Genomic DNA, 10,901 nt, shown 5'->3' on the forward strand with positions numbered 1-10,901 from the left:
ACAATATATGTAACATACGAGGGGGTATCAAAAAGTTTTAGAAATCGCCCAGAAGTGAAAGAGCAATGAAATTTTGTCAGTGCAATCACTGGTCCTTATGTACATTATGGTCCAAAAATGGTCTCCGAGTATTAGAAGTACAATATTGTATGTAACATATATATACGTTATTTAATCTATTGCCATTCTATTTCCAGTAATGTTTAAGTTCTAACGAATGTTTGATGACGAAAAATCGATAATATGCTACCTTCCATTCAAGCAATTCCTACGTTCAAAGCTGTTCAACCAGAGAAGATGAAAAGAGAGGAGATTTAAATTAAGCTAATTATCCCAATTATTGACTCCCACGTCAGCACTTTGAAGTAAACATTAAAACATTATAAACATTTGTTTCGACGTACCAAAGTTCATAGTCATTAGCTGTCATTAACGCTCGCGCACTTTTTTACAGCTTGGCCAGGAATTGCATATTTCGGTCAGCGATTGCCCGAAAAAAGGTAGTATATCTACCAAAAAACGTTTCAAAACGTAAAAAGTGGCGGCCAAAGTTTAAAAAATCATTCCTGTGTGGCTTTTCACCCCCTTTTAAACTTGGTCCCATTTAGTAAGTAAAGTAGTAATAACACGAAGAATGAGTCCTAATTTTTACATGCAACAATGTGCTCTTATAGGTTTAAGACTGTTCGAAAGCGGTGCAATATGACGTAGGCTATGTATTATCAAAAACATTTCAAGGTTTATGTTTTATTATACTGCGTGTTCATAAAGAGTAGTAGAGTAATAAGAGCACGTGACGATGAAGAGTTAAACAAAATGAGTACCGGGTATTTGCTACTTTTTCTTAAATCAAAATACATTATAACGTAAAACTTCAATTACGCACGAACATTAATTCAATTGCTCTACAAAATAAACACTGACAACTAAGAAAATCAACAAGTAGCCTATAGATGACTTCGTATGGGTCTTTAGAAACTTTCATAAATGGGACCAAGTTTAAAAAAGGGTGAAAAGCCACACAGGAAATATTTTTAAACTTTGGCCACTTTTTACGTTTTGAAACGTTTTTTGGTAGATATTAATTCCTTTGTTTTTGAGGTAAAAAATATTGTGCAGTAAGTGGTTCTTTGTAGCCATGCGAGGCGAACTAGTTGGATATCCATATTTCGCGGTTAATGGTTCTTTGTAACCCTGCGGGGCAAACTAGTTGTATATCCATATTTAAAGCCAATGAGACTCTAAGCCAGATCGACATTGACATGCCAATTATGTCACGCCTATTTTGTCACTCAACTCATGACTTTATAGCCAAATAATGGCCTGAGTCTATGGAACTCTCTTGCCAATTTGTATCTTCTTTTGCCAATGGGACTCTGTACCAGCCTGATTTCGACTCGCCAATCATGACTCGCCAATTTGACTCACCAATTATGACACGCCAATTTGTCTTCCCAACTACGTCACTTCAAACTTGCCTGTGCTGCCCATATGGACGCATACTATTACTATTACTTTTATATTTATTTATTTAGATTGCTGTACAATATCAGGTTGTCTTTTTAAATTATATGCACCTTAATATGCATCGACCGTGATACTGTGTAGATCTGTGTTTTTGAATAATTGCATCTTAACTCTTATAATTACATGAACTCACACATTGCATAGTTAAACCTTTATGCAAACCTTTATGCATGAGTAAATTACATCTACCAAAAAACATTGACAACGTAAAGAAATTAGCAAGTTTAAAAGAACCCACATCGGCTCACTTTTTGAAACTTGGTCCCATTTGTAAAAAGGTACTGATTTAAACGTTATCATATTTATATAAATCTAAAACATTTCCAGAAGTGTTATGTATCTTTAATGTGCAGATACGATATTAATTTGTAAGCTTTCTGGAACGACCTGAAAGGTTATTACGCCTATATATCTTGTTCTTGAATGGTAAGCCAATATCCTATTGTGTTTTGTTTTATAATAATCATAATTAATGATTGAATTAAACGAATAACAAGTAGGCTTGTAATCTTGTTGGAAACGCTGTATTCTGTTGAAATAAAATAAAAACACCGATTTGCTATTCGTGTTCAAAATGGGATCAAGTTTCAAAAAGTGAGCCGAGGTGGGTTTTTTTAAACTTGCTGATTTCTTTACGTTGTCAACGTTTTTTTGGTAGATTTCTTTTCTTTTTATGAATGTAGCTAAGCAGCTCCAAGCTTGGAAAGTCATCAGGTTACGAAGTGCTCTATAAAACGAATAAATCGAAAAATTAGATGTTTGAAGTTTCTATTCTTGATTCATGACAATAAATAATTAAACAAAACTTTATCAGTCGTTTATTTTTAAAACTTGCTCGTCACGCGTGACTGTAATGTTAAGAGGCGTACAAAATGATCAATATACATTTTAATATACTTTAATTATTCAAGGCAACGTAAATATGTAAAGAAAATGTAAATATGAACAACACACACCCAATGTTGACAATGCCAGAGAGACACAGAGTGTAAGTCCGATTTAGGCCTACTTCAAGTCGGAACTGGTAAATGCGCATAAGCGTCTAAATGCCCCAACAAAGGCAAGCTAATCGTGTTTTAATGTCTGGATATCCAAATTTCGCGGTTTGTCGGTTCTTTGTCGCCCTGCGGGGCAATGTAGGTGGATATCCCTATTAAGCGGTGGTTATCGGCGAACTTTCGTGGTTTGTGGTTTTAATTTCCCTCATCGAGCCCTGCCCTCTATCGGGAGCTAATTTATAGTTTAAACTTGTTGGATATCCATATTTCGTGGTTTGTGGTTCTTTATAATAGATAGGCCTGCGGACAATCTGCTTGGATATCCAAATTTCGCGGTTTGTGGTTCTTTGTAGTCCTGCTGGATATCCCTATTAAGCGGCGGTTGTCGGCGATCTTTCGCGGTTTGTGATTTTAATTTCCCCAGTCAGAGTTCTAAGGCCATCTTGATTGAATAATTCGTCTCAAAGCCCTACATGCGCAAGTAAAACACGTTGAGCTTAAAAATGCAGTATTTTAAGTCTGTCAGAAATGCACATGTCAAATATAGTAGGAAATCTGTGTTTAGTGTGAGTGTTTTACACAAACATCTCAAAAAAGTAACTAACCCCCTTAAATAATGGCCATTATTCAAAAAGAGGCTATTGTATTACAAATCTCTAAAATGCGGTGGAAGCAGAATTAATTTCTGCGCATTTTGACACCTCATTTGATACGATAGCCCAGAAAACAATAAAACACCGGTCAATTTAATGTACTGAGGTCCAGATTTGAAAGTAGCACTTGCATACACATTTTACAATACAAAATATAAGGAAAAAAAACTATTCCCGACCGAGTGATCTCTTTACAACTTCATGTCATTAACCGTGTGATTCATTTTAATCTTATTCACGAATCTTGAAGACGTTCATGTGAAAGGTAATCTACCAAAAAAATGTTGACAACGTAAAGAAAGCAGCAAGTTTAAAAAGCCCCACCTCGGCTCACTTTTTGAAACTTGGTCCCATTTGTAAAACGTACTGATTTCCTGGAACTGATTTAAACTTTATCATAATATTATCAACTTCAAACATTTCCATATGTGTTATGAGTCTTTAATGTGCCGATGCGATATTAATTTGTAAGATCAGAAAGGTTATAATCTTGCTCTTGCATGGTAAGCCAACATCCTATTATATGTTTTGTTTTATAATATTCATTTCATGATTAATGATCGAATTAAATAAATAACAAATAGGCATATAATGCCAGTCATGCTATTATTAAATCGTTGGAAGCGCTGTATTTGATGTTCAAAATGGGACCAAGTTTCAAAAAGTGAGCCGAGGTGGGGCTTTTTAAACTTGCTGCTTTCTTTACGTTGTCAACGTTTTTTTGGTAGATTTCCTTTCTTTTTATGAATGAAGCCGAGTAGCTCCAAGCTTGAAAAGTCATCCGGTTACGAAGTACTACATAAGACGAATAAAACGAAAAATAGAAGTTTGAATAATATTATCCTTGATTTATGACAATAAAAAATACGAGTATATGTAGCTAAACCTATTCTTTGTAGCCCTGAGGCAATCTAGTTGGATATCCAAATTTCGCCGTTTGTGGTTCTTTGTAGCCCTGCAGGCAATCTAGTTGGATATCTCTATTGAGCGGCGGTTGTTGGCGGTCTTTCGCGGTTTGTGGGTTTAATTTGTAGGATATCCATATTTCAAGATTTGTGGTTCCTGAGTCCTGCGGGGCAATCTAGCTGGATATCCAAATTTCGCGGTTTGTGGTTCTTTGTAGCCCTGCGGGGCAATCTAGTTGGATATCCCTATTGAGCGGCGGTTGTCGGCGGTCTTTTTGAGATTTGTGGTTTTAATTTTCCTTTTTTTAAAGTTTCGGGCCGCCCTCCTCTACATCCCGAGGATGCTTTTCAATAATTATACGGTGTCAAAATTACTATTACTTGGTATGATAATTTATCTTACCATTTTGACTTATATTGTTTGTTAAGGTAACTTTCGCGGTTCGTTGTTATAATTTCCCTAATCCTTCAAGCCTTGCCCTCTATCGAGGGCTAATTTATAGTTAAAACTTGTTGGACATCCATATTTCGCGGTGTGTGGTTCTTTATAGCCCTGCGGGCAATCTAGTTGGATATCCAAATTTCGCGGTTTGTGGTTCTTTGTAGCCCTGCGGGCAATCTAGTTGGATATTTCTATTGAGCGGCAGTTGTTGGCGGTTTTCGCGGTTTGTGGTTTTAATTTGTAGGATATCCATATTTCAAGATTTGTGGTTCCTGAGTCCTGCGGGGCAATCTAGCTGGATATCCAAATTTCGCAGTTTGTGGTTCTTTGTAGCCCTGCGGGGCAATCTTGTTGGATATCCATATTAAGCGGCGGTTGTCGGCGGTAAATTGACTTGGCATAATAATTTATTTCGCGAAGACGACATCCATTTTTGGTATGTCGACTTAGCATGATAATATATCTTGCCATGTTGACTTGTTTGTTCAGTTGTCTTGGCGAGATATTTTATATCGTCATGTTGACATAGGCCTAATGCTGATAGTAAGTCGACATGGCAAGATAATTCTATCTTGTCAAGTTGTGTCACATAGACGCTTCCGTACTATATATGCTTGATAAATGTTATTTGGATTTTTTTCCTGCTGGCCTTCCATACTAGCGGAACAATTTTCCACACCTACAGAGTGTTTGTAATCAACCTACCGGGACGGTATGACAATTGTCATGTTCTACGATAGCTGAAGATGACAGAGAGTCAGGTCTCTAAATCGATTCAACAACCATTCATACATATCACAATCATGTTTTATTGTCCTATTATCATGCGAATTTGTCCGTGGTAGGACAAAATATATTTAAATGAGAATAACAATGAGTAACGTCGTATACCCTATAAATACCTGATCTAGTTTCTTGTGTTATTCAGATTTCTTTTGATCCTTGATGGTGTTGTATCACACTATGCTGTGTTTTTAAATTGCTTTAATAAAAAATAATATCACAATAGCACTGGATGTTTAAAATTATGTTATCCTTGATTAATGACAATAAATTGTTTAATAAAATATTGAAAAAAAAAATCAGTTGGTCACCGGGTTTCGAACTCGGGATAGCGTATCTGGAGTCAAACGCCCTAACCATTAGGCTATGGGCCTCTGCTCAAAATTGCTGTTTTGAAATACAGCATTTATTATATAAATGGATGCGTCGTCCGATAAGAACAAAAGAATTGTGAAAAATTTGATTTTTTGGCGAATGGGGCTCAGAATTTGTATGTAGGGTATCTCAGAAACTGCTAGGGTATATTTGGAAGTGAATCTGAAAAAGTAGTGTGAAGGTGAGAACCAGGTAGACCTGTAGCAGTGTCCAAAAATTCTGGATCAGTTTGATTTGCAACTAATTTTCGCTATGAAATACCGCGTGAAATGGAAGCAAAAATATTTGTTTATTACGAACAATGATTGACTGTAGGATTGGTGGCCCTTTTGGAATTAATAAGTTGTCAAGATATTACACCTGGGACTGTAAATAACATTTACCATGGTTTTAGATACATTTTGTACCCAGCGAAAAATAACATCGAACAATAGAAGTCAAGTGTTTTAATGTTAGGTGTAAATATAGTCTCGCGGGAGCATATGTTATTAGTCTTCTTTATCAGTCTTTTTTTTTAAAACTTGCTGGTCACGGCTACCGCGTGACTCTAATTATGAAGACACAAAATATGTCAGACACTAGGATCCACTACATGCTCATATATCCGGGTACAGTTCTTTAACCCCAATACATTTGTACATTCATTGAATGACCTTTGAAAATTTGTGTACAAAAACTCATACTCTGCAACTAGAGGTCATATTTTGCACTATGACTGTTTTATTGAGGTTATTGAACTATGCCACTTGAATGAGGCCATTGTGGTCCATAGTCAGAAAATCTCATCCGATTTCCTTGCCTCGTTGACTTCATTCACCAAATCAGTTTTAATATAATAGCTTTTAATAGCATAAATCCAAGGATTTTAGTGTGAATGGAGATGAACTTATCAAGTCTTTGCCATTCATACTTTTATGTACTTTAGACCGACAATTTAGCAGTTATGAGACCCAAAAGTTTCCATAATTCCAGGGTTCAGACCAACCTTAATTTGCCAGTTCTTTTGTTCCTTTTGTTTTAAATTAAAAGCACGCATACATTTGCCATTCATCATGTTCATCACTCTCAAACTACATGTCTTGTCCGTGGATTTTTGAATAGGCCAGTTTCTCAATGTCAAAACTGGACCTTCATCTATTATTAAATGCTTATAACTTTGTTTCAATGGGCTGTCATAATGTGACCGATAGTGCATCTATTAAACAAATAAATTTACCCAAAAATATGGTTTAGTTTTAATAAAAAAATCCCTTTAAAAAGGGACGTGCGGGGACATGGTTGTTCACAATGAGTAACTTCATATTTCTTTTTTGACAGAGAAATTCAAAATAATTTGAAGTGCAAAGATTCGGTTGGTTCAAACCTCAAAATCAGGCACTTTTCCCCGATACTGATGACTCAGTTGGATTCCTTACATCAGTTCCATTCCAATTCTTATACTTTTATGCTCTTTGCGTCGTTACTCCTCCTCAGGTTTAAGTTCACCAGCTTAAAACCCAATACGAACGATTTTAAAATTTGACCCCTAGATGACCTATGACCTCAAAACATTTTCACTCACCTGATGCTTTCCCTTTTATATAGAGATTATTATCACCAGGTAATGTTTGACATTGAAATTTACTTTTACAAAGGAGAGCAGTTTCCGCATTTACATCGCGTATTCAACATTGACCACAATTGACCCCTAGATGCCCTTTGACCTCTAATATCTCAACTCACGTGTTGTCCCCTTACTCAAATATTATTATCACCAGGTTTGGATGGCATGAGTTGGAAGCAGACACTGATAGGGTACAAACACGTACCGTGCACATACAGGCAAAATAAGATCTAATAAAATAAATAAAAATAAAATACATCCCATATGCAACGGAGTGCCAAGTGCATGGTCTTGTGGCCTAAAAAACAACCGACGTTCACATCTTATAGTATAGAATAATACATAGCACTTTTTTTGTTTTTGAGGATTTAAGCATACAAAGTGAAAGTAACAAGCAAAATTTCAAGTAACAAGAGAAATATTATAAAGCCAAGAAGTGAATGTTTACTGATAATACTCGTAATAACAAAATGCAATCATTACGTATGCCATATACTTCATTCTAGTTGTGACATTTGTGTCATAAAAATAGACCCAAATATTTGAAGGTGATGTGTGCATCAATAGCTTTTGATCACCATGGTTACCAGGAAATGTTTACAGGTCTATCTTATTTCCAATATTCAGTGATCTTGTTTATTTATTAACACAGGTCTTCGATGTGAGAGATGCAACTTTTTTACCATCTTTACTGCATGTGTCATGGTTAAACATGTTACATGTAATTGAAAGTTATCCAACACATATTTAATAACAGAACATGAACAGATTAAGGAACATGTGTAAATTGAATATGTCATCATTGCTCAGCTATCACCAGAGATATTGGATCAAAGACCATACAACACAGATGCTGAACTCCAACAAAGCATGTATGGTACCCGGTGTGTCTGCCTGGGGGGGGCACTCAACTTTGGAAGTGACGGTATGTGCCTGTCAATAGGCCCCTCTTTTGAAGTCGACTATACCCGATGACCCCCTTTTAAAACCCATACCCGATGACCCCCCTTTTTATAGTTGCGGCTACCCAATGACCCCTTTTTCTAGAATAGCATGATCAAATTGCAACAAAAAAATGCTGAAACTGTCAAATTTTGCTCCATTTTTTCAAAATGCCGAAATTTTAAAAATTTTGCTCCATTTTTTCAAAATTTTCTACCCGATGACCCTTTAAAAAAATCTTATACTCGATGACCCCTTTTTTCAAAATATTGTACCCAATGACCCCTTTTTTTATTTTGTTTGTACCCAATGACCCCTTTTTTAAAATAACGCTTTGTCCCCGATAGGCCCCTACTTTGCGACTCCGGTAGGCACATACCCGTCACTTCCAAAGTTGAGTACCCCCCGGGTGTCTGCCCACAGCTCCCGTAGCCTGCCAAGATCAGTGTGCTAGTGAAGAGAACCAGCTAAACTAAATTCCTAGTCTCGATACAGAAATATTATTTTCCTCAAACATACTTTATCTTAACGTGCAAAATCAACACAACATTTCTGAAATCTGCACAGGCCAATCATGCCAATTTTAGTATTTCTGTTTGTCATAAACATTTTCATCATATTTTTGCAATAGTTTCCATTTTCTTCATGAATTGCTAATAGAAACAACAGAAAACAAAAAATGAAGCAACCCAGCACAAAAATAGGATTTTTTTCCATGTGTAAGGATACCCTTTGGCGCAGTATATACATGAATTTTTATTTTCATTGCACGGGGATGTGTCACGGAGACTTTCGGATGCTGACTTTCTCTATACCTACCTTTTTGCTGTTTTTAACAAAAAACACCCAAAATCACCCAAATTTGGTTTAATTGGGCGATTTTAAGGGTACTTTTGCCAAAATACGCCCAAGTGGGCGCATTAGTCTTCACTGAAAACCCCGGCACCTACTGATAATACAAGAATCGCTGAAAAGTACCCTAACACCGTGGCACGTCCCCGTATACCTCAACCAGGGAGATACCCCCCCCCCCGGAATCCAGCAAAAATGTTAAAATTGCATTTCGATATGAGTCACTTGATATGATTCGCTTCATTAAATCAGATAAGATGAGAAGAGACGAGATGACTCGCCCAACACTTGAAAGTGCAGACGTGGGGGTGGGCAATACTAGTAATCGGGATAATCAGCTTAATTCAAATCTGCAAGCCATCTCCTCTCACCTCGTCTTAGGTTAGATATTAAACAAATGATGTTTTGAAATTTGACAGTGGTGTTTAAGTTTTAAACATGTTTACAAATTGAGGCCAATAAGTGTTCAATCTCTACACACTGTTATGTTGTTGCAGTGTATGATAAAAAATTATTCTTTCATCTTAATTTCATTCAAATATAAAATATAACATCACAACAACAAACACATACAATGAATGATGAGGTTCTCAGAAGGCCTGTATTTAGAACCCCCTAGCCTAACCTAAATTAAGTTTGAAAACAACAACAACATATTATACTACAACTTGAAGTCAACATACAGCGCACTCCACTCATACCCTGTCAAAAACCAGAAACCCTGTGTAGGTTAAATCTCCCACCACATTTCATATAGGCCTAGTACAAGAAAGCCATTGAACATTGAAGCGGTTCGTTCGAGCATATCGAAAGACCAATCCCTCGCCTTTGTTGATAAACATTGATGTCAAGTGGTCTATTCGCTGTCGTAGTGCACGTTAGTAACCATTGGTTACTGCTCCAAGCCTGGGCTCATACACCTGTTCCGAATTTTGATATGCCATAGGCTTTGTGTTGTGATCATTTCGATCAGTGGTTCGTAACAAAGAAAGCGTGATCCAGTTGGCCTAGCAACGGTCATATATTGTAACGTGCACTACGACAGCGAATAGATTTCAATCATTGCAGAAAATCTCATCATCCGATTATAATTGTCAGACATTCCAAAGATTTCAGTCAGGTTTTTTTTCCTTTCCGGGTTATTGTCTAAATTCTTTTGTCCATCAAATAATCTAAGTATCCACTAGATTTACACATCGGGGATAAATTTGAATGTTAAGGCGAGTCAGAGACTTCAAGTCATATTTTTCCAGTTTTGACTATTTTGCTTTAATAGGCCAACAGTATGATTAATATAAATATATAGACCTATAGGAATACCATTGAAGAAGAAGATACTAACCTTTTGGGTCGTTCCAGAAAGATTACAAACTAATAATCGCATCTGCACATTAAAAATACTTAACGCTCTTGAAAAGTTATAAGTTCATAATATGATAAAGTTTAATCAGTACCTTTTGCAAAATAATTGGACCAACAGGACCATGTTTCAAAAAGTCGTCCGAGGTGGGGGATGTTTAAACATCCTGCTTTGTTTCTACGTTGTCGATCAGTGTTTGTTTGTTTGTTCGTTTGTTTTTTGTTGGTTGTTTTTTTAGTAGATTGTACTTAACACGTTATTGACTTGATCGAGTGTAGATTTCATGATGAATGAGATTCTCCCGTTCCCTTTGATGGTATTCATATTTTCTTTTTAAATATTTGTATGTTTTTATACATGCATGTATAGAATAATTATATAAAAAGACGTATCGGTGTGCTATTGGAGTATTTATTTAAAAAATAAGTGCGAAAGAAATGCGATAGAGAAAATTCATCAAA

Source organism: Amphiura filiformis, chromosome 18 (assembly GCF_039555335.1).
Source record: "Amphiura filiformis chromosome 18, Afil_fr2py, whole genome shotgun sequence".
Taxonomy (NCBI): domain Eukaryota; kingdom Metazoa; phylum Echinodermata; class Ophiuroidea; order Amphilepidida; family Amphiuridae; genus Amphiura; species Amphiura filiformis.